At 36.6% G+C, this 25804-nt stretch overlaps 1 long non-coding RNA gene across 1 annotated transcript; it reads left to right on the top strand.

Moving 5' to 3' along the window:
- Positions 1 to 387: 387 nt before the first annotated feature.
- LOC125255848 lies at positions 388 to 3721 on the top strand. Its single transcript, XR_007182006.1, has 3 exons — positions 388 to 1224; positions 3146 to 3221; positions 3439 to 3721. It is a non-coding gene; the product is annotated as an uncharacterized LOC125255848 (long non-coding RNA).
- The last annotated feature ends 22083 nt before the right edge of the window (positions 3722 to 25804 follow it).

Here is a 25804-nt window from a genome sequence, read left to right as displayed (position 1 = left end):
ATCCAGACGCCGTTCACGCTGAATATATGTGCTGCACGCTTTCCTCTCGATAACAAAATAAAAACAGCAACAGAAAAATGACAGAGGTGAGAAAGCAGCAGAAAGAAAGCATCTGATGATAGCGATGTGGATCTGTTTGGACCAGCTCTGCAATTCATCAGCATCAGATGAGGTAATTAAAATTACACTGTTATTATAGTTGAATTATAAAGTAGTCTATATTTGAGACTATACATCTGGTTATGTGAGACTATAGTTTAAATTAATCTCTTTTCTTTTCATGACACAGTACAGAATAGCATTGTACGCATCCTTTAAGTGTCATAGAACGGAAGAGAGGTTCGCGGGAGCGAGCGTAAACATTCTTTTGATTTTCCCGGCAAAAACGACCCCAGTCCTTCACCAAAAAAAAAAAAAAACAGTCTACATGCTTTCGTAGACAGAAAAGGTCTCATTTTTTAAGTGTGCGTTACAAGCTGTTCACACATTGGCAAAAAAAAAGAAAAAAAAAAAAACTATTAATGCATGTTTACTTTTACGATGTTTACTTTGCAAATCCATTAAAATAATCACCTTGAGTGTGCCATTGTGGATCAGGATGAAAGAACACTTTTCCAGAACGCATTCACTGTGTTGAATTACAGTTCGGTTCAGTACTGGTTCGAAATAAACTGCACAAACTGCTAACTTTGGTCATGTGATGTCTACGTCTAAGCAGATCTTTAATCTTTCCTCTGCTTCCGCTGACTGCGTGACTGTCTCAGCTCAGTTTCCGCTCATGATCAAACACGATGCCCCTCTTACGGCGGGGTTAACAGCCATCAGGGGGAGTAATACACTGCGCATAATGTCCGACTCAGGAAAGGAAAACACCACTCAGCCAAAAGCGCCTCTGATGGCGAAGACCACCTCATGTCCCCTCGTCTAGAGCAGCATATTTTAATTCCTCACAGAGTTAAAGATTTAATCCTCATTTGCCTGAGGCCCTCTGGGCACGAATCACTGACATTTGGAATAATTGTTGTTGCAGGGTAATCTCACGAGGGGGCACAGAGGCAGAGAGAGGATCTGCGGAAAGGACTATGTCAGCTTTTATTTATTTGCACAGGAATCGCCAGGGGCATCTCCTCCTCGTCACAATTATGAAGCTGGCCCTGAGAGAGGGAGAGAGAAACTGCAAAGAAAGAACTGAAACTTACCAGGGCTTGCTAAACAAATGGCCATGTAAGTAAATCAGCTCAATGCAAATTTGATCCTGCGTCACGAAAACGTCACTCTGGCGGGCGCCATGTTCAAATCGTTTTCATGGATTCCATTACTTCACCAAACGCTGAACTTTTAAAGGGGCTCTATGTAAGTTTTTGACTGTATTAAAGCATAAAAATTCTATAATATGTTTGCAGATATTTATTAAACATGCTGAGTTCACATACTCATTTCTCTGAAAACCATTGCTACTACAGCCAGTTATTTTACTTTGAAATTTGCTTTGTGTCGGAATGTCTGTTTTTGTTTCCATCTGTGCAAGACTTCATGTTACCAATTTACCCAATAGTATTTCGCCACCCTGGGTTGCCAGTTGGCGGAAAACACATGCAGCGAATTGCAGCCACGGAAGCCAGCGAACAAACTGGGTCAGAGATCGCAGATTCTACTCGACCTAAAAAGCCTCAGCATCCATCTAAATATCTCTATGAACAGGAGCATATTAAAACGCGATATCAATTCATCATAAATCAACTAATCAACTAATTATCTTACAGTGTGTAAGTCTCCTCGCCTTCCAAAGTCAATTGAGCTCGCTCCTGTTGCGTGTCTTCAAACTGGCAACCCGCAAGAGCGTTGAGCCTGAGGAGGAGGGGGCGGGGCAAACAATATTTTAAATTTGGACTGCAGTACCCATTTCAACCACAAGCTCTCATTCTTACATAGAGCCCCAACCACTGATAGAAAATGCATAGGCCTACCTGCCATTACAGCTTAATGCAAATGTACCATTTAATTTAATCTTCTAATCACTCACTTCCTGAAAACCACCTGTGCACATTTATTAATGTTTTTGAAGTCTTCCCAAAGTTGCCCGTTTTCCTGCGCAATTGGGCTACTTTAACACTGTTTATGTGCCATGTATGGTTGTTTTTCATGTCCACGAAAAAACATGATATTTAGCCCCTGGAATGCCAATTTTACCAGGGAACCCCCGACAGAAACACAGATTTTTACCAAGGGACCCCCTGAAACATGATTGGGATAGTTTTGGGATAGTTTTGAATAGCGATGGGGCGTTTTTGTGTGTGTGTGTGTGTGTGTGTGTGTGTGTGAAAACCTGGCAACCCTGCCTAGGCTGCATTTAATTGACCCAAAATGCAGTAAAAACAGTAATATTGTAAAATATTATTGCAATTTAAAAGAACTGTTTTCTATGTGAATATATTGTAAACTGTAATTTATTCCTGTAATCAAAGCTGAATTTTCAGCATCATTACTCCAGTCCTCAGTGTCACATGATCCTTCAGAAATCATTCTAATATGCTGATTTGCATGCTCACGAAACATTTATGATTATTATCGGTGGCAAAAACAGTTGTGCTGCTTCATATTTTTGCAGAAACCATCATACATTTTTTTCAGGATCTTTTGATGAATAGAAAGTTCAACGACATTTATATGAATCTTATCAAATTAAAAGATTCATCTTTGCTGAATAAAATGATCCATTTCTTTCTTTTGAACAGTGTATTAAATACAAGCCAAAATATATGTACAGTATTTTGGGTTCTAACCCAAAAATACAGCATTAAATCAAACCTGTGAAGGATGCTGGAATCAAACTCAGCTCCAAACCAAGTGTGCAACTTCCAAAACTTTTCAGTGTGTATTTACCAACAACAGCTGAGGTATTAGTGATACCCAGGGCCTCCGCAAGAATGTGTAATCCTCACAGGCCTGTTCCCCCCTCACCATTGAAGCTCTCTGTCCCATTGTCTGCTGCACTCAAAGGGAAAAGAGGGAGGAAGCTTTGGATTGGGAAGCCCACACGGTCTGTTCTACTGGCCCTCTCTCTGAAAACACCCCAAGCTTTTGTCCAAATATTACAATAACACTTTTTTTGATCTATTGTGCCTTCTGTTGACTGTGCCTACAGACCAAACGGACTGGACATGGAAAGGAAGTGACCCCCCCAAGCAAATGAAAAAGCAAAAATCCCTTTCTTTTTGCTGGTAAGTCGCCCCTCGCTGAGGTTTAAATCTTGAATTAAACTTTAAAGGAGGCTTAAGAGCAGAGGGCACATCGAGCCCCCCGAGACAGGCCAGAGAGAAAGAATAGATGACGCAACGAGAGATGAGAGGAGGAAAATAATAGAAGGATCCAAAAGAAAGAAAGAAGACGGTCTGTTTCATGATCATTTTTTCATTCCTCTATCTGCCCCCTAAGCAGATGCTGAAGCAGATGGCGGAAAATGAGCTGAAAGTTTATGAGGAGGAGGTGAGAGATTGCAGGAGGGCAGCTGGGAAGGTGAATCAGAGAAAAGCGAAAGAATCAGGGCTCTCGCAGTTTAGAGGAAATGATGTCATCATCTGCAGCATTGCTCACTTTAAGCCTCTATGTGTAGATTTCTGAAAGAAAAAAAGGCCAATCATTCTGTCATATTCATATCTTATATTGTCATCATTTGGCTGTAAAGCAAAAACTCAAATTGTCTATTAATATTTGGGAAGATATAAATAAAATGTGGCAATTGCTGCAATATTACTGTCCTCTTCATGAACTATTAAATACAGCTTATAATTAATGCCGAACAATGAGAGAAATACTATGCAGGACTATTAAAAAAATGAACTAGTGAAATCAAAGTTGAGAGGAATAATCTAAACATCTAAAATATATGCAGGTAATGTCCAAAAAGTGGCCCCAAAATATTAGGATGCTTAATAAAACTTAAAAAGATCTGAAGATCATTGTATTAGATACAAAATATCAAACCGAGCAGCATCTTCTCATAATTAACATCACTATTCTTAACTACTCCTTTCAACTTTGCTATTTTATCAAATTACTTTTTAACATATATTTCTTTCTTTCTTTAAAACATAATAACATGTAACATAAAACTGTATTTTCTCATTAGTGCTGTCAAATTGTAAATCATAAAAGTGTGTAAATATATATGTGTGTATACATACACACACACACACACACACACACACACACACACACACACACACATATGTGGGTCACTGACGAATAAGGTTTTTAAAAGTGTATAATTAATTTTTAAGTTTTATTAAGTGTTAACAATGAGATTATGTGGTTTTTATAATCAATCAACACTGCTTTTATCATTTTTTACAAGATGGACAAAATTTGTCACCAAAATAGTCATTCGGTTTTACCGAATGACACTTTTGGTTATACTGAATGACAATATTTTCAAACAATGCTAACAAGTGGATATATAGCTAGCTAGCAAAATGACAATCAAATATTTTATATTTAGTACAAGCTTTTAAAATATTACAACATTTTCCATGTTTTATAGCAGTTGTACCAAATGACCTGATGTTTTGGGACATGCGTATAAGCAAGTGAAAACATGAATTTTTCAAATAGTTAAGAGAGAGTTAGTTACTTTGCTTCATGACTGTGTGGTCCTTTGCAGGTGTCTGAATGATGTCACATCCTGTCACATGATATTGACCGCATGACTTGATCCAGAATGGTCCCTTTATATTGGTTACTCCAAATGACATCAATGAAATTCATTTTTCCGAACATTCTTTCTCATAACAAAGCAATGACTTCTACATAATTTTAATACCATTTTGCACTATATATGATATCATTATAAAATCATGCCAGAATAAAAAAATATATATATTTATTACATTTTAAGATATTTTAATCACAAATTAAATGGCTGTATTGGCCTTTGGATGGTTAAATTGAATGACCTTTTGACACTTCAAAATCTTTAAAATACCTTTATATGTAGCAAAATATAATTAAAACCTTTTGGATTCAATAAAAGAGATCTAGTTGTACTACCTTACATACTTTGGATGCCATATCATCGTTTTTTTAATATTATTAAGGCCTTTGGACTAAAAAAAAAGACCCGTCACGTCATTGACCCGTATATATAAATTTAAAAACTTTTGTTGATGCGCTTATTCGTGATTAAGTGATTTGACAACACTATTTATTGTACTTTTAAACTGTTATCAAAAACTTGGTTTGATATTTTGTTGTTTAATGCAGTGAAATTCAACTATTTAAAGACCGGTTTAAGTGTTCAGATGTGTTTTAGGGTCACTGTATGGTATTAATGCTTTTGCTTCCATTAAAACAGTAAGGTTTAACCTGTAAAATTGAATGCATAGCAGATCTCTCAGGGCTGTGGAGAAACAGGGATCACATGCAATTGCATTAAAAGATGCGATTCCAGCTGCCTGAGAGATGGATGTGATTCAGGCAGGGCCATCAAACCTCCTCTATCCTCAAACAGAAAAACAGCATCTCACACGCTCCCTCTCCAGAGGGGCCGCAATCGCTGTTTTTACATTTCACCATCATTTCTGCCCATGAGGAATATGGATGTGAAATGAAATATTCAACCCTATTGTCTGATTTATTTGCTACATTATCCAGCGGTATCACCTCGGCAGTTTAAAGGATCGTTCCTCTCCATTCAGGACCTGCCCGCTGGGGGTCCGACAGCCTATCTGCTTCCTCCCGCATAAACAGGGCCGGTTTGTCTGAGCACTTCAATATGTTCTACTTGAAGGTTTTCAGCATGCAGAATTTCTAAGTAGAGACCGAGCGGACAAGCCTTGGGGGAATAAGGTGGTGGGGCTCTGAAATGATAAATTTGCACGCCATCCGTTCTTGAAATGGGTGAACAAAATGTTATTAATTTACAAACTGATGGCAGGGCAGCGTATAACACTATCCCAGACTGTAAGTAATATTCCTGTCAGGAGAAGGTGAATGACAGTGGCTATTTCTCTAAAGGATGTGTCAGCTCTTGTGTGGCATCTTCTGTTCAGTATGAAGACTAACTTTAACCCTGTGTACTAACTAACCACAGAGATAAAGACACTGATCACAATTAATTCATAAATCTCTCTTCAACTGAAAATAATAATAATTATTATTATTACTCTAGCAAAAACATTACAAAAGTATATATACATTATATATAAGTATATATGCATTGTCATGTGTTACGCAGGAAGAACAACCAATGAGGTTCATTTTAAACTTCTACAAGAACTAATGAGGTTCATTCTCATGTTATGCATCACTTTTGAGCTTCCTCAAGACTCAAAGGGGGTTCATTCTTGTGTTACACAGCATGTTTCAGCTTCTGTAAGAACCAATGAGGTTCATTTTGAGCTTCTACGAGAACCAAAGAGGTTCATTCTTGTGTTACGCAGCCTGTTTGAGCTACAAGAACCAATGAGGTTCATTTTGAGCTTCTGCAAGAGCCAATGAGGCCAAGTTTAGCCAATTTTAAACTTCTACAAGAACTAATGAGGTTCATTCTCATGTTACTCATTACTTTTAAGCTTCCTCAAGAACCAAAGATGTTCATTCTTGTGTTATGCAGCACGTTTGAGCTTCTGTAAGAACCAAGGAGGTTTATTTTGAGCTTCTACAAGAACTAATGAGGTTCATTTTCATGTTATGCATCACTTTTGAGCTTCCTCAAGAACCAAAGAGGTTCATTCTTATGTTATGCAGCACATTTGAGCTTCTGTAAGAAACAGTGAGGTTCATTTTGAGCTTCTGCAAGAGCCAATGAGGTTGATTTTAAACGTCTACAAGACCTAATGAGGTTCATTTTGAGCTTCTGCAAGAGCCAATGAGGTTGATTTTAAACTTCTACAATAACTAATGAGGTTTATTCTCATGTTACTCATTACTTTTAAGCTTCCTCAAGTACCAAAGTTGTTCATTCTTGTGTTATGCAGCACATTTGAGCTTCCTCAAGAACCAATGAGGTTCATTCTCGTGTTACACAGCCTGTTTGAGCTTCTACAAGAACCAATGAGGTTTATTTTGAGCTTCTACAAGAACTAATGAGGTTCATTTTCATGTTATGCATCACTTTTGAGCTTCCTCAAGAACCAAAGAGGTTCATTTTTGTGTTATGCAGCACATTTGAGCTTCTGTAAGAAACAGTGAGGTTCATTTTGAGCTTCTGCAAGAGCCAATGAGGTTGATTTTAAACTTCTACAAGAACTAATGAGGTTCATTCTCATGTTACTCATTACTTTTAAGCTTCCTCAAGAACCAGAGAGGTTCATTCTTGTGTTAAGCAGCACATTTGAGCTTCTGTAAGAAACAAGGAGGTTTATTTTGAGCTTCTACAAGAACCAATGAGGTTCATTCTCATGTTATGCATCACTTTTGAGTTTCCTCAAGAACCAAAAAGGTTCATTTTGAGCTTCTACAAGAACCAGTGAGGTTCATTCTCGTGTTACGCATCACGTTTGAGCTTCTACAAGAACCAGCGAGGTTCATTGTCATGTGTTACGCAGGACGTTTCAGCTTCTGTAAGAACCAATGAGGTTCATTTTGAGCTTCTACAAAAGCCAGTGAGGTTCATTCTCATGTTGCGCAGCACGTTTGAACTTCTGCGAGAACCAGTTTATTTTTGAGCTTCTGTTTATGTTCGCAAGCATAAATAAAAAAAAGCCTAAATTCAATCTATTCATTATATAAAGTGGTCGAGTCTTTTCAGAATTTTTGGACTAAAATGCTCAATTAATAAGGGTTCGTTTGACAATATCTTTGTGAACTTTAGCTGTCTATGGAGGGACAGAATGCTCTCATTCAATAAAAATTTCATTAAAATATCTTACGGGTATTAAAATAAGTCTTATGAATTTATCTGAAGCAGTAGCCTATATATATTTATAAAATTTGTAATCATTTGCATGTAACTTTTAATCAGTTGACAGCCCTTTATCCTTAACAGAATCAAAAATAAACTTATCCTCAAGTTTATCCTCACAAAGTAATTGCATACACACCCAAATACACCGCAGTCATTTTTTAGGACAATAAATGCTTTTATCTCCCTGTTGTTTTCCAAATGCACTGAGATAATCATGTCATATTTAATATGACCCTGCTTGTAAACTGATACGTGCCAGTGTGTCCTTGCAGGCCAAATAAAACATTGTTTCATCGTTGGTGCTAAATAACGGCTGCAAATTTACGGCAGGCTCGTCGTAAGCACAGAACGCTTCGTAAAAACACCTCGCCATAAGTTTGAGAGGAACAGATTTACCTCCCTGACCTTGAAACAAATATTCTCTCTCTCTCTTTCTCACTTAGTAGGTTCTCAGCAGGAGCACCAGATGAGTTCAGACTCATAATATCAGGCAGAACCTCTAGATGTCAGACTAATGCAAAACACACAAAAGTCCATGAAAATACTGGCATCATTTACTCTGAAACTGTTTGCATTTGTTTTGCCTGGGGAACACAAAATGAGAATTTTTGAAGAAGCTCTTTTTTTGTTTACCAACCATATAATTTTTATAGTGACCACATCTGTCCAGCTCCAAAAAGGACAACTTGTACACTATATACTAAATATACTCTGCATGATCTGCATGCAAGCCCACTCAAACCTTCATCAAGAAAATTTGAGTTTACAGCCGGTGCAAAGCAGAAGTGATGTGCGCTCAGAATATTTTAATATGCTATCAAGCTGCAACTTCAATTTCGTTTTATGAATATTTTCCTTAGGGGTGGCAGGCATCAGCAGAGAAAGATAGAAATTTAAAAAAGATAAATAGTGCCATTAATCCAGAGTGTTTCACTTTCATTATCCTTGAAAACGAGGAGCTATTTTTCCCAATGAAATGCTCCTAATTAGCTCCTTACACTTGATTCGCTAGCTAGAAAATGACCATGTTCAGAAAATTTTAATTTGTAATTAAGTGGCATTCAACATAATGTAATTTATCTTTTTGACAAGCCGCAGTCTGGATGTTGGTGAAGCTTTCGGTGGACAACTAACTACAATATCTTGCTATAATTTACATGAATATGCACTGTAAAAACTAATCTATAGAATTTACCCAATAAATGTGAGGTAACAATTTGCATCGACTTTGGTGGGGTAGATTTAATCCCATTTATTGAGTATAAACTATCTGAAGTAAAAAGCTATTAAACGCTTGCATAAATTGGGTAACAATACCTCACATATATGTATATATTCAACAGCTACTTACTCATGAAAATTAGGTAAAAATTATCTCTTCAAATCAAAGTTAATTAATATCAGTTCATAACAATTACTTATTCAGAGAAGGTAAAATGTACCCCCCACAATAAAGACATTCAGATGGTTCATCAGATCAATGTTTTTAATCCAAAAAATCCTATGAAACATAGGAATATAGTGTAGATATTAGAATACAAAATATAGTGCAGCACAACAGCTTTACACAACATGTCAAGTAATGAACCTGTTTTATAACTCACTGATCTATCAAATGTTGTTTCAATAATGTTGGATAATAAAACACATCCCTGTTTTAGGACATCCAGATCAGAGCGGAAAGGAGAAGTGAGGAGATCAAAGCAGTGCTGGATATCCAATCACATTAAGATTTTCTTGTATCTAAACTCTTAGACTAAACTCTTTGTGTCTCTTCAGATTTACACAACAGTGACTGACCAAATCTGTGGTCCAGGTATTCATATAACAAATAACCGAACAGCCATGTTTATATGCAGCAATGATGCACCAAATTATCAAAAAACACAGAATAAAGTGCTAAATAAAGTACAACAGCTTCACACAACAATGAACGAATTGACTTTTTATAACTCACTAAGATAACAGTTTCAAATGTTGTTTCTGGATAATTGGCTACTGCAAACAACACATGCCACTTATTCTATTTTAAAAATCAAAAGCACACACACAAACTCCACATGGTTGTTTCTGTGCATGTACAGTATCAAATATCTGGATAAAGATATTTCTTTAGTTTTTGAGCTTGCTCTCACTCTCAAAAGATAGGATGAGAATAAAAGAAACAAACAAATGGGGAGGGAAAGAGGGTAGAAGGAGAGATCAAAATTCTTCAGGCCACTTTCTATTGGTATTCCTTTTCTGTCAATCTGGGGGAAATCACAGAGCAATGGAGTGGGCTGAGAGAGTGGATGGATCTGTGTCTGTGTGTGGAGCAAATAAGGGAAAAGAAGAAAAATATAAAACTACACTCCATTACAACTCCATTAAAAGTATGTCCAGACAAAAGATCCTCTTAGAACAACAGGGGAAATGTGTGTCTACTGCATGAGCTTATTTTTGAGGCTGTGGACCTTTTTCAGTAGTTTTGCCCCGTCAATTTCCAAAAAAAGTTTTTGAAAAGTTTCAAACGTGTTCTTCAGCTCCTTTGGATATTCGATGTTGATTGCATAAATGAGTCCCATCAGCAGTATGCATGCCTTTGTTCGGCTTCCACATCCTTCCATCTCTTGGTTTCCCTCGATCACAATAGACAAATCTGATGGATCCTCCTCAGCCATGACATTGTGCTTCACAATCACCTTCATCGTTTTGTCTGAGTAGTCCTCACATTCCTACATGTTAAAAAGAAACAAACAAAAAGCATACACATTTTTATTTTATTTAAGATGCTGTTTCAATATATTTCAGTTTATCTAAAAGGAGAGCAGAGGGGGAGTGGAAGGCAAAAAGAGAAGGTGGATACGAGAGGAGAGGAGAGGAGAGGAGAGGAGGATCCCTTGAGTTAATCAAAAATCTGTTATCAATATGACATACCTGGCAGTCATGGAAAAGATCTTCTTGTCTTTCACCGAGGTAGTTAATGAGGCAGCAGACAACAGCATCTCTTTTTTTCCTCAATTTTCTGTGTCTGTAGGGAGATACAATTTAGTGATAAGACTGTTAGCGGTGTGGGGAATGATTTACATATACTAAGACCAAATTCTGGCCCTGCAACAGACTGGCTACCTGTCCAGAGTGAACCCTGCCCCTTCGCCTGATAAATGCTGGGTTGGCTCAAAAATCTGGTAGTTTATCAGTGCTCCTCTGATCTGGGCAGTCTGTCTGTCTGACAAGGGCCGGTCATGCAGAAATAACAGACTGTGTACTGACTTAAATAAAGGCATTGCAATTACATATATTAATATTCATGCTTCATATAATTAGCTTCATAGATGTAATGTGTTTCATAGAACATATTACAAAATTATGAAAACATTTATTAAGCACTGATGTTCTAACAATAACAAATATAATATAAAATCAATTCTAAAATGTTGTACGTGATCCCACAATTCCTTAAAAAACTTAGGTGCAGCAACAGTTGGTGTTTTCACACACACTCGTGGGATACAGTGGTAACGTTACTATGTTTTTATTTTTAATCCTGCGCCCATTCAATATATTAGAAAAAGCTGGCTTTGACTAGTTTCTAACCTTAAAACCAGCGGTCAGACACAGTCATGCATGCTGACTAATCTTGTAAAAAGCACACCACGACGAGATTTCAACTTACCGGCAGTTGTGCAGACATTGAAAGCCCGGGACACAACAAACCGATGGCAAAGAACTAGCAGCGACGAAAGCAGACGTGCCGTTGCGTGTCAACGCATTCTCATCCTAGCAACGGCACGTCTGCTTTCGTCGGGGTCAATTTGTTTATTTGAACACACCAAACCGACGCGTGGAACACAATAAACCAAGTTGCCTGACCTACGGTCCGACGTAGTCCGACGTGGCTTGATGTGTCCCGGGCCATGGTGACGCCAGCGACAGATTCAAACTTTAATTTCAAGTAATGGCATGTTAAACAAACGAAAGCCGAAGTGAAGTGTAATATCTCATAATTAAAAAATATATAGCACTCATATGTAAATAGCTTACCTTTACTTCTGCTGTTCGATGGCAGCCAGAGAGAGGATCCAGCGTCGCCCACACTCACTCAAAAACCCGGGCTGACGCATGCGCAATTTAAAGCAAAAAAACTCACGGTTTGAGGGTATATTTTACCGCATTTTTCTATGTGATGGTTCTTACTGTTGACGAATGGGTAGCATATGTAGAATTTACCCATTACTTTAGAATTCGTTGGCTGGCTGCAATAATCATGTACATTTTATATGGTTTCCACAGATTATATTTACCACTCTCCAAAATCACTTTTTTCAGTGTGCCTGATATGATTTCATGTAAGTAAAAGAAAATATAAGACATAACATGAGGAAAACAAATCACATTTGGTCTTCTGGATGATTTGGGGCAAATTGATTTCCTGTAAGTCTGACTTTTCAAAACTGCCCACATCTCTCATCTATAGAAAATCATGTCAATAGCAATAGCAAATCAGAGATTCACTGATCTATGACCCGAAAGCAGTCCGAAAATGTTTGGCGTAAATATATCTTCAGATTCGATTAGCCTAAGAAATCTTTTAGAAGACACACATTTGCTTTTCACTCAACTCAATCAACAAAAAAATACTTAAAACACCTGGACATAATAAGAAATCTACTGATGTTATCTGACAATTTTCACTTGTTTAAACTTGTTTTAATCAAAATAAAGTCTAATTTTTCTTCCGCTTGTATCAGTGTGGAATGAAAGCACAGGTAGGTCACAGAAAACAGCGTCCCGAATCATTCATCAGAGCAAATGTGGAGAGAAATGGAGATCATAATGAGCCTGAGTCATTTTCTACAGCTCCCATTACTGCATTCAGATATTATTTTCCTCTGAGTCAGAAAACAAAATGTGTCATGCTTTACCCTGTTCTTTTCCTGCCATTCCTTAACTCGCTTAACACAAGGAATTTAGCATTAGATGTCTTCATTGATGTCCACTAAGTATGACAGCACCATTAATATCGCTTATACTTACAGTTAGTAAAATGTACACACCTCTGGCATGCAATTTGTGTTGCATCATTTGCACTACAGGCCTGAAAGGCATTAAATCATGTGTTGTTACTTTACTAAGGGATCAGTCTTTCATTTAGGGATGAGAATATCGTTCATAATTGATAGAATTTTTTAATTGTACAATTAGTAATTTTTAAAATTGTGGACCTGCACACTAACTGATGCTACTGCAAGTCACCAAATGCGTCCATCTCTCTCTTTCTTTCTCTCTCGCTCTCTTTCTGCCCTCCCTCATTTTTATGGATGGATAGAACAGGAGAGTGTGTCAGGGATAATGGTTTGCGAAGAGTGAAATAGCAGAGAAAAAGGCTAATCAGCATGTGACCTCAGCTGACGGGTCGTTCATCTTCCCATCCGTCTGAATTATTTCCTCTGAAACTCTCACAAAGGGAAGCAGGACAATTTGTTTGCCTCGCAGTTGCAGTTTTTCTATAATCTGTTTCCTTTCCATTCCATCAAACTCTATCTTTTTTCTTTTTTTTTTTTTTTACAAACCAGGAGGGCCGATGACACATGAAATAATGGACATGTGTGAAGTATAACACCCAATACAGACTGGATGACCTGAGCTCAGTCTGATATAATCATCTGAGAACATTCAAAAAGATTCCAAATATTTTGGAATCTTTCGAAATAACGTTTGCGTTCAGATTCTAAAATGGAACGTTGAAGTGAAATTCCAGGTGTGATGTCACTGATGCAAATTGCCATTGGTTCTTGTGGAACCAAATATGGATGCAATAATTTGAATATGTGAAACACACACTCTAAAAAAAAGGCTGGGTTAAAAACAGCCTAAGTTGGGTTGAAAATGGACAAACCCAGGGGTTGGGTTAAATGTTTGGCCCACATGCTGGGCAAACTATTCTTTAAATATTACTATATGGCTGGCTTAAAATTAACAAAATGTTGGAAATTAAAAATCAGACACATAATTACTAGAGGCAATAATCGAAAGGTGAACATTTATTAATAAGCAATTTAATAAATGTTTATTTAATTATTATTCATTAAACTTTGTTTAATGAATTAATAAATGTTCATTTACTGATAAATGTTAATTTCCAACATATTTTGGGTTCATTTGTAATCAGTAGTTGAGGTAAATAAAACTACCCAGCAGCTGGGTTAAAACAACCCATTTGCTGGGTTTGTCCATTTTCAACCCAACTTGGGTTGCTTTTAACCCAGCATTTTTTAGAGTGCTGAATGATTTCAGGTTGTTCCCACAACTTCCACTAACATTTTGTAAAGGTTTAAAACGTTTTTAAACAACATTTATAGAACAATCTTATAACATTGGTAGAATTTCAAATGTGTTCTCAGGATTTTGAGAGAAAATATTCTGAGAACGCCTTTATGATGTTTTTACTTGATAAACATTCTCATAACGTTGAAAGAATGTTCTGAGGACAACATTTTCAGTATGCTGAATGTTAACATTCTTGAAATATTAAAAATCAATGTTCAAAGAGTAAAAATAAGGATAATGTTCTACATTATTGTAACCTTTTAAATAAAGTTCTAATCACGACAAGAAAACTGGACATTTTAGAAACATTGCAAATCACTGTTTCCATGTTTTAGTAGGTTAGGATAGTGTTTTCATGCCATTTTTATGGCCACAATAAACTGTCATAGTATTCAAAGATTCCTTCCTTTCAATATTCTAAAGCTTGAGTCAGTCAGACTGATATTTTGATATTTTAGGTTTGATATCAACAGAACAGCCGCTGAAATCAACAAACACACGTGCACGCTCAGAGAAACATGGACCATTTGTCAGGACACAGCGATAATGGGGTGGTGTGGGGGGGCTTATTCACACTATTCACAGACAATTTGTAAAGCGACCCGTGGAAGCTGGGCCGCAGACACCAGAACAGCTGGGGGTTCTGTGAGATGGATTCACGTGAGCTGCAAGCGGTCCATTTCAATCTGAATGAAGACAAAAGAAGCACAGACGCAGAGAGTGTGTGTCCCGTAAAAGCCATTAGGTGACGATTTCAGGCGACCCAGAGCTCTCGGCTGCCGTTTACACACACACACACACATTCACAAGGTTAAATGGGAGTTCATAACCCTGGGCTAATTAGCATTTTTATGTAATTTCAAGTAAATGCTCTTTTAGTCTACAACTCCATAATTAATTCACCCTTCAGCCCTGACATGAGTAAACTGACACAGAGACACACAGTAAACACGTTTAGGTTAAAAACTGATGGAGGGAAAAGCCTAATTACTCATGTAAAGTTTTGTTTCAACTTATTAATTAAAAAAAAAAAAAAAAAAAAAAAAAATGGAAAATGAGTAAGTAATGCAAAAATGCAATAAATATTGTTCATCTGTGAAGCTACAGTTCTAGCTGTAGTTTTAGGGGCAGAATATATCATTTTTTTGAGTATAAAAACAATAAAAGTAAATGGAAAGTGTCATGATAAATGTATGGGTGGGTGGCTTATTGGTGGATGTGATTTCCTTGTTGATCCTGGAAAAACATTCCAATCAACCAATCAGATTTGAGGTATAAGTTTACAGTTAATGTCAAGTTTAGGCTTACAACATTGGTTATGTGCTTCTACACCATTCTTATTCATCTATCATTTCCCTCTGAATTTAGGGATAAGTTATGAATAGGGTAAGATTTGCAAAAGATGTTGATCCACAAACATGTCTTACTTGTCAAAATCATAGTGATCGTGATATTCTGTGCATACAGAAACAATTTAATACAAGGAAGGGTTGCACTTTATTTTGATGGTCCATTTTAGATTATTAACTATAAGTAACTTTGCAACAACATGTCAACTAACTCTCATTAGAGTATTAGTAGACTGTTAGGGTTAGGATAAGTTAACATGTAGTTGCAATGTTAGAATGTCTGTTGGGAGCATCAAAATAAAGTGTATTAAGCGTCTACTAATACTCTAATGAGAGTTATTTGACATGTAGTTGCAAAGTTACTTATAGTTAGTAGCATTTAGTAGTAGCATCCCACCAAGGAACCATTTAGAAAAGGAAAATATATTAATGTTATAGGCAAACAGGCATGAATAAACATGCACTCACACACACACACACACACACACACACACACACACACACACACACACACACACACACACACAGCGAGGCATCATCTCTGGAGGTCCCTGTTGGACAGTGATGTATTTAAGGCTCTGTGGGGTCAGATGGACTATGTCCAGCACATCACCTGCAATCAATAGTGTTGGTAAAACAGCTTAGCATGACACACACACACACACACACACACACACACACACACACTGGGTTTCCATGTTTTATGGAGACTCTCCACAGACAAAATGATTTTTATACTGTACAAAGTGTATTCTATCCCTATACACTTTCTGCATTTTTACATATTTAAAAAGCCTTTAATTATTTTATTTTTATACCAGTTTTACAAATGAGGATGTCAAATGAGGAAATCAGGTTTTGGTCACTTCTGGGTACAAATTTGTCCCCAAAATATAGTTAAACAGGTACACACACAAACACACACACATTAAAATACTCATAAACATGGACAACACAAGCTAATTCACATAGAATCACATTAACATGTTCTACTGAAGTTTCTCATTTTGGTCTTTTGGTCATTTTATTATTGTAAACTATATGCTTCTTTTTGTGAACTGCTTCCCTTTTTGTCCAATCACTTGCACTTGCTTTTATATATTTTTATTTAATTAAAATACAGTAAAAACGGTAATATTGTGAAATATTATTACATTAAAAAAAAAAAAAAAAAAAAAAAAAAATATATATATATATATATATATATATATATATATATATATTGTAAAATGTCATTCAGTGATCAAAGCTGAATTTTCAGCATCATTACTCCAGTCTTCAGTGTCACATGATCCTTCAGAAATCATTCTAATATGATGATTTGCTGCTCAAGAAACATTTCTGATTATTATCAATGTTGAAATCAATTGTGCTGCATCATTTAATGTGGAAATCATGATATGTTTTCCCCTGGATTCTTTTAGTGCTTTTATTTTTAAATGAAAATGCATTTACTGTCACCTTTGATTAATTTAATGCATCCTTGCCTAATAAAATATCAAATTCTTTAAACTTTTGTACAGCAGTCTATATGCCAGTAGCTTTAACTGCAGTTTTTTTATTGGATGATAATATTGGTGGGTGGAGCTTAATGACATCAATTTTTCTCTTTCTTCAGGCTGGCAGGGTTGATGTCACCCATGTGCCATTCCTGCCCTGTTTACCTGTTAATAACTCTATCAGTCCCTCGCGCCCGCCGGTGCCCACCTGCAGTACCGCCACACAAGACGAGCACGCCACACCCTCACCCAGAGCAATGCCTGCTGGGAGCCTGGCAGCAGCGTGACAGATGTTTACCTGGCACAGGTGAGAACCTGAGATGAGACGAGAACAGCAAACAAGTGTTAAAGCATGTGTACAGCAAACACACACACACACACACACACACACACTGAGACACGGCAACAGGAGCAGAATACAGCTGTGCTGAGAAGCCTGTCAGACTGCGCACTGAGCCGTATACAGCGCTGAACACATTTACCACAAATCCACAATACTTGAATTTCTTTAGAAAAGAGACACGTTTGTATGGAGCGTACGTGAGCCCGCTGAGGCCTGAGACTCCTCGTAATGGGCTGTTTATGTGTTTATTTGTTTGTTTGTTTGTGCGAGTTGGGAGTGAGGGAGGAATGATAAACGAGAACTCATTTCCTCTGACGGCCTCCGTGTCACAGGATGGATGAGAGCGGCGAGCCCGTTGCGTCACGCTGATGCAGGGGGCAGTTAATTACTCGTGATGGACTGATTGCGCCACAGAGTGCCGCCCCACGGCAGCCATATTGGGCCGCCCGCTCTGGGGTTCACAGGTTAGATTCACACTACAGACTTATGGGTGACAAATGTGCAGAGTCTGTTTGTTATTGATCTTGGCAGTTTAACTCTGTGATCTCAGAAATAGAATTTCGCTCTCTTAACTTAAAGTTTATGAAATATTGCGGTATTTATTACAAATTTTGTTTTATTTATTTAAATCATGTGGCCTTATAATCTTGAAACAAAATAACTCCCCCTCCCTCTTGCAGCAACATCTCTTCTCTGATGATGAGGGCGGGGCAACCTGTCACTCACATGAGATCCACCAATAGCAAACCACAACCATTCAATCAATTCCCCACAGACAAAATCAAGCCCCGCCCTACATTTGTTCTTGTTCCAGAAGCCGTTTCACTTGGATATACGGCACAATAGGGAAGAAAAGACTACTCCATTTCATGATGACTTTAAAGGGTTAGTTCACTTTCCTCACCCCCATGTCATCCAAGATGTTTGTCTTTCTTTCTTCAGGCAAAAAGATATGAAGGTTTTTGAGGAAAACATTCCAGGATTTTTCTCCATATAGTGGACTTCACTGGGGTTCAACGGGTTGAAGGTCCAAATGTCAGTTTCAGTGCAGCTTCAAAGAGCTCTACATGATCCCAGACGAGGAATAAGAGTCTTATCTAGAGAAACAATCTGTCATTTTCTAAATAAATAAATAAATAAACATTTATATACTTTTTAACCGCAAATGCTAGTTGGAAAATCCCATTGGAAAGGTCACGCGTATGGTATTAAATTCCCACCTAAAGTATTGCGGTCACAGATCAAAAAATAATAAGCGTGAATCAAAAATTGAAAAACACGTAAAAATATATTGCACAAACTAAAAAAAAAAAATTATGCAAAATGATCAGAACGTTCAAAATATAATAAGCATGAATCAGAAAATTAAAGGCACATTTAAAAAAAAAATAACAAGCATGAATCAAAACCTTAAACACATTAAAAATGATATTGCACAAATCTTAAACTTGTGTTTGTGTTCTTAAAAGTTGTTTTCCTTGGTTTTATTTCTCTGTACTTTACATTTTCTGCTCATATTTTACTCTTTTGTACGCTTGTGCTGTTTTTCTCTTTGCTCTTCTTTCCATGTTCTGCTCTTGCTTTTCCAAATGTTGCAGTTTGAGTTTCATGTAAATTAGGGCGGGCTTAAGCGTCACCATTGGTCCACTAGTTCTAGATTGACAGAGAGGGACATCACTTCAGTGCGACGCTTATTATTTTTTGATCCGTGACCACAATACTTTAGGCGGGAATTTAATCCCCTACATGCATGACGTAGACAGAAGCACCGATCCAGTGTCTACAAAGTAAACGTGCAAAGACTAAGTCAAACGGCCTTTACAAAAAAAGGTAAAACAATGATGTCAGATGATTTTGAAGTTGGAGGAGAAAATGAGATTGAGTTTTTCCTCCTACCGCGGTACTTCCACCTACGTCACGCGTGACCTTTCCAACGTGATTATGTAATGCGTGGCACATTGCAGAGCTAGTGCAAGACGAGCATTTGTGGTTAAAAAATATATAATTTTTTTTTTTTCCTCTTGCAGCAACATCTGTACTCTGATGATGAGGGCGGGGCAACCTGTCACTCACATGAGATCCACCAATAGCAAACCACAACCATCCAACCAGTTCCCCACAGACAAAATCAAGCCCCGCCTTACATTTGTTCTTGTTCCAGAAGCCGTTTCACTCGAATATACGGCACAATAGGGAAGAAAAGGCAAGCAACTTTCATTTCATGATTCATTATGCAAGTATGTATTGTAAAATGAACTAAACACAGATTCAATTTAAACACTGAAGTCAGTGCAGTGGACACAGTCTGGCTCTGTTCCAAAACCTAATGAGCTGTCTATGTAGGCAGGATTTTAAGGTACTACATGTCATGCACACTTCTGGCAAGAAGACTATATTTAGGCAGTAAAATGATGCTGCCTTCTAAGAATCATTTAAGCCATATTCAAGCTATTTTAATTGAAAACATTAACTTAAAAGTAATGAAATACTCATAAGAAATATTCATAAAATAGTTAAGTCAAATCATCATATTAGAATGATTTCTGAAGGATCATGTGACACTGAAGACTGGAGTAATGATGCTGAAAATTCAGCTTTGCGTCGCAAGAATAAATTACATTTGAAAATTTATTTAAATAGAAGACAGTTATTTAAAATTGTAATAATATTTCACAATATTACTGTTTTTACTGTATTTTTGATCAAATAAATGCAGCCTTGGTGAGCAGAAGAGACCTTTTCAAAAGGAGAAATAAAAAACGGACTCAAATGAGACCATATTATAAGTGTATAAAATGATGGAGATCTCTTCTGAAACTCTAGAGGAGAAAATCTGAGAAGTTTATAGCCAAAATAAGTATTAAGGATAACGCTGTGACATCCAGGAGAACAATTTTAAATATTTATGAGGTTTTTATTTCTTATATTGCGTAATAAAAATAGTTTGTCTCGCCTATGAAGAGCACATGTTGTGTGCAAGTATGAAAAACTACATGAGAAATAGTGAGAAAGATAGACAGAGCCCAATTATTTATTCAACTGATAAACACATTTATTTGTTTACCTGTCAAAGCCTCGTCTCTCAGTGAGGGGTGGAGGACACTCTTCTACATTCCCCTTTCAAAGAATTAACTACAAATGATTCACACAACAGTGGAATGTTTGTGTCCGGATAAATGATGAGAGTATTAGCATAACTACAGGCTCTAGAAGAGACCGTGTCTGATGCCACGGGCCGCGGGGATGAGAGATTATGCCCAAGGGCCGACTTGGACAGACGGGCTGGTTCCCATATTGCACCGGGGTGCAAAAAAGCTGTTTTTTGTCGCTTCAGAGCAGCGCAGCTGTGTGACACACACACACACAGTCACTATGGACCTGCTTTAGGGCAAGCACTGGGAAAACTGGTCTGTCACCATCTTCAAACTTGAGATCATTAGCTAGTGACTACAGTCAATGTCTAATAAAACATCTCTGATTTGAGATGTGCTAAGAATAGATCTGCTCATTTCACAAGAATGCTTTTTTAGTTCAGATGAGAGACAAATTTGACCAGTAAAGCGTGAACGGTTTAAGGACTTATAATTTTCCATTTTCCCTTGACAGCAGCAGTGAAAAGCCCAGGCATAACCCCAACACTATTTATATTTAAACACTTCAGGGCACATTTAGGAATTCTTTCTAAATCTGCATATTGTATGAACCACTGACTCTCATGTGCTGGATCTTACCTCCCCTGTGTGTTTAATATCAGACAGATTAACCTGATTATTAGCCTGTGGGACGAGATGAGACATGAGCTGCAAGTTACACTATATATTTTTTCATCATCATTATTATTATTATTATTATTATTATTATTATCATTTGTGACCCTGGACCACAAAACCAGTCATAAGTCGCATTGTAATATCTAACAATACATTGTATGGGTCAAAATTATCGATTTTCAATGCCAAAAATCAAGATCATGTTCCATGAAGATATTTTGTATGTAAATATATCAAAAATGTATTTTTTAAAAGTGGATATGCATTGCTAAGGACTTCATTTGGACAATTTTAAAGGCGATTTTCTCAATATTTAGATTTTTTTGCACCCTTTCAAACTCAGCCAAATATTGTCCTATCCTAACAAACCATACAATACAATACATCAATGGAAAGATTGGTTATTCAGCTTTCAGATGATGTATACATCTCAATTTAATAAAATCGACCCTTATGACTGGTTTTGTGGTCCAAGGTCACATTTAAAAGTTGTTTTAAGTTTTTTTTTTCTACCTGCAAAACGTCACAAAATAAGAAAACAAGCACATGCATAGTTTATATTATATTATATTATATTATATTATATTATATTATATTATATTATATTATATTCCTCATAGAATCGTTTTACCAGGTTTTATGTTTAGGCTTCTTTGATTTGGAGTATTAAAGACATAAAAAGAGAGCGAGAAGGAGGGACAGAGACAGGAATCGTCATCCTGCTGTTGTTTCATCTGTGAAGAATTTCTCATTTCGTTTCCTAATTTATATTTTCGGCGTATTGCGTTTTACGACCGGGCTCTAAAAGGCATATTTCTGCGAAATCAGGTTTATGATCTAAAACGTGGGCTGAGCAGTAGTATAGTTAAATATTGAACTTTCATTTCGCGGCGTAATTTTTGGTGCTTTTCATGGGTGGCAGTAACTTTCAACAGCCGGTGAATGAAGTCGACACGAGCCGAACACACACACACACACACACTCCTCACGACACAAACACTGAACAACCACGACTGAAGATAAATATAATAATATATCGAGTACATTGCTTTCATTATAAAGTGCTGTAACGAGTTTTTATTGATCAGGAGTAGGCCTAATATTAACAATATCACATAATAACATTTTCACATACTTTTATATAGGCTACATTTCCTTATTCCTTTGCAAATTCGGTTGAATGAAAATTAGGCTACATTTTCATAATTTAGTGAATGAATGAATGAATGAATGAATGAATGAATGAATGAATGAATGAAGTGTGCCATAATTCGCCTCATTTGTCACATTAATATGTTCTGGTATATATGCATATAGCTCTCCTTTAGGTCTACAAACGCATCGCGCACGTGTGTGTGTGCGCGCGCGTGTACGTGCGCGTGCTTCCATTTACTCACTAATATGCCTTTTTTAATAGACAACATATATCTAACAGCTAACCGATTCACCTTTTAATTTTGGGCCTAAATGGCGAGATCAATGGAAAACTGTTGTAATGATCTAATTAATTATGTCGAAATTAAAAGCGCGCGCAGAATCAATCTCTCGCGTGAAGCCTCCATCTGTCCCCTCACAACACAAGCTCGAGGGCCAAATCCCTTTATTTGACACTCTCGTCTTTGAGATTATGGGGTTTATTATGGGCTGTATTTTCGTTTTATTGTACAGCAAATGGGGGTTTATTTTTGTTAAAAGATTGTAATGTCACTTTAAAGTTCAAAAGCCAAAAAATAAATAAATACAAAAATAAAAACAGCACTGATGATATATTGTGCCCATATCTGTCACTAAGATATATTTTATGAAAGAAATGCATTAATAAAATGAATAATAAATTAACGAATTGTTACTATAAATTACAAAGGGAATAACATATTTTAAATACAAGAAATAATATTTTATTAATAATTATTTTAGTAGGCCTATATGGATATATGTTTGTATGCTACATTCTAAAACTTCTGGGTTAAAAACAACCCAAGTTGGGTTGAAAATGGGCAACCCAGCGATTGGGTTGTTTTAACCCAAAATGTTCTGGACAGTTTTATTTAACTCAACTATTGTTTAAAAATGACTGGGTAAAAATGGCTGGATTAAAATTAACCCAAAATAGGTTGGAAATTAAAAATGACACATAATTACAAGAGGCAACAATAATAATCAAAAGATAAACATTTATTAACAAGCAATTAAATAAATGTTCACTTACTAAACATATTAATAAATGTTAATTTCCACATATTGTGGGTTCATTTTAAGCGAGCAATAGTCATTTTTAAATAAAATAGTTGGGTTAAATAAAACAACCCAGCAGGTTGGATCAAACATTTAACCCAACCGCTGGGTTAAAACAGCCCAATCACTGGATTTTTAACCCAGTATTTTTTAGAGTGATGGCAATATTAAGCGTTATGAACTTAAAACGACAAAACAAAATGGACGAATATCAACTCTTCGCCATCAAAAACATAAGATGACACACATATAAATCTATAGAGTTGCACACATGTCGTTTGGAGTCAGACCCGGTAATGAAGTGCTCGCGCTCTGATCGATCAGTGACGTTACCATGAGAACGGGAGGCTGAGAGAAGGAGGAAATATCTTCACCTCTGGCGAAACGAGCTTCCTCAATGCTCAGCAGAACGGCGCGGAGAACAGAGGAGAACCGGAGCGGAGAGATTCATCTTCGGGACGCGTGTGTGTGTGTGGTTCGGCTGGAGCTCACAGACTCCGAACAGCGCTGGAGAGAAGATGGATTACTCACTGTCAGCTCGCGAGGCCATAATCAAATCAAGAACCAATATCTTTTTTTTTTTTTTTTAAGATTCTACATTTGACTTCGCATCGCTTGTAGACTTCTAATATATATATATATATATATATATATATATATATATATATATATATATATATATAGTTGCACATCCTCACGTGGGATTATTAAGAGTTTTTATTTAGATACATAAAATCATAAATGTATGTTAAAATGTGACTGTTGCATATATAAATAAGTGGCATTAATCTGTAAAAAACATGTTTGGCTTCATCATGTCTGTAAACCCCTGACGGACTCAAATACACAACGCCTGCTATGATTTACAGTGTCTGCTCAAATTCAGTGTGAAATTTCTCCAAGGGTGACAAAAACACTAACACTTAATTTTAGAAGTCTACAAAAAAGCGCAGAGAGCACGAGGGCAGGGGGGAAAGGCTGGGAGGGGGTCTCACAGAGAAAAAGCCCTAGCTTTGGGGAAGGTGTGCAACGGAGGGTGAAATTAGAGCCCGCAGTGCTACATATTGTACCAGAAGCTCCTCCAAAAACACCAGGAGAAAGAAAAATCATCCTCTAACCTAACTAGGAGGCAGACTAGCCGACCTGCCCCCTGCGTCCCTCAGAGATCTGTCCAAAACACTTCCACTTTACCGCCGCTTCCGCCAGTCTTTATAGAGGCGAGGAAGTATTTCAGTCTTTGTTTATATTTCGTAAACATAAAATATATAAAAAAAAAAAAAAAACCTGTCATATTGTTAAATATTGTATGAGGTCATTTTGTGTGCATTAATATTTTAAATAAAATTATATTTTCCGATCCATTTCAGCTGAAATTACATTTTTATTTGAATATATATATTTTAAATTATTTAATTTTCAATTATTATTATTTTTTTTTTTAAATGACACCCATCAAATAACAAAAACATTCTGCAATACAGTTCGTTTATTACATTAGCACTCACAAATTATTATATATTTATTTTTAAATTTTTATTTTATTATTTTTGTATTTTTTTTTTTTTTTTTGTAAATTACAAATAAAGCGATGTGAATCCTTTGCAGGAACAACATCGAACACTAAACACGTAAAATACTTACAAAAAAAGTTGGAAAAAGTTTACTTTTTGTCCATTTTTTTCGGCTGATCTAGACAGGTGCATCTCGAAAAGGTCATTTCTGAGTTTTTCTGTGGCCAAAAAGATATTATAATATTAATATAATAACATTTGCATGCATTTGCATTTCTTAAAGGACATGTAATTGCAGCAATAACATTATAATAATATTTACATGAAAAAAAAAAAATCATTGCACCTAAAACTGAAAAACCACACTCTAAAAAACACTGGGTTAAATGTTTTTATCCCAATGGCCGGGTAAATATAGGACAGAACACATGTTGGGTTCATTTTACCCGACAAATTGGGTAATTTAACCCAGCATAATGGGTTGATTCATTTTACACTAGCTTTTTGTACCTCATACATTTCGTATTTCATACTTACAATGTTTGATTAACTTAAATCCTCTATATAATTCCTATAATATTTTACAGTATAGACTATTTTATATCGTTTTTAATACATATTGCCTTCAAAGTCTGTAACTAAATACTATAGGGTGAATTCAGGGTGATTGGGACACTTTTTCCACTGGGGAAAAGTGTTCCAATCAACCTAAATGCACCGTATATGTAATATATATTTGTGTAACTTTGCATCATATATATGTATAATGTAACTAAACCGTGTCTCAGGAGGGTTTGGAGACGATAGAGCGCCACCTATAGTCAGTCTGTGTCTCTGTGACCCGATCCAGAGCTGCTCATCACCGCAGAGACGAGCGCAGCAAAT

The sequence above is a fragment of the Megalobrama amblycephala genome, linkage group LG20 (genome assembly GCF_018812025.1).
Source record: "Megalobrama amblycephala isolate DHTTF-2021 linkage group LG20, ASM1881202v1, whole genome shotgun sequence".
NCBI lineage: Eukaryota > Metazoa > Chordata > Actinopteri > Cypriniformes > Xenocyprididae > Megalobrama > Megalobrama amblycephala.
Note: the sequence above shows the minus strand (reverse complement) of the source record. Positions and strands in the feature narration are given on the sequence as shown.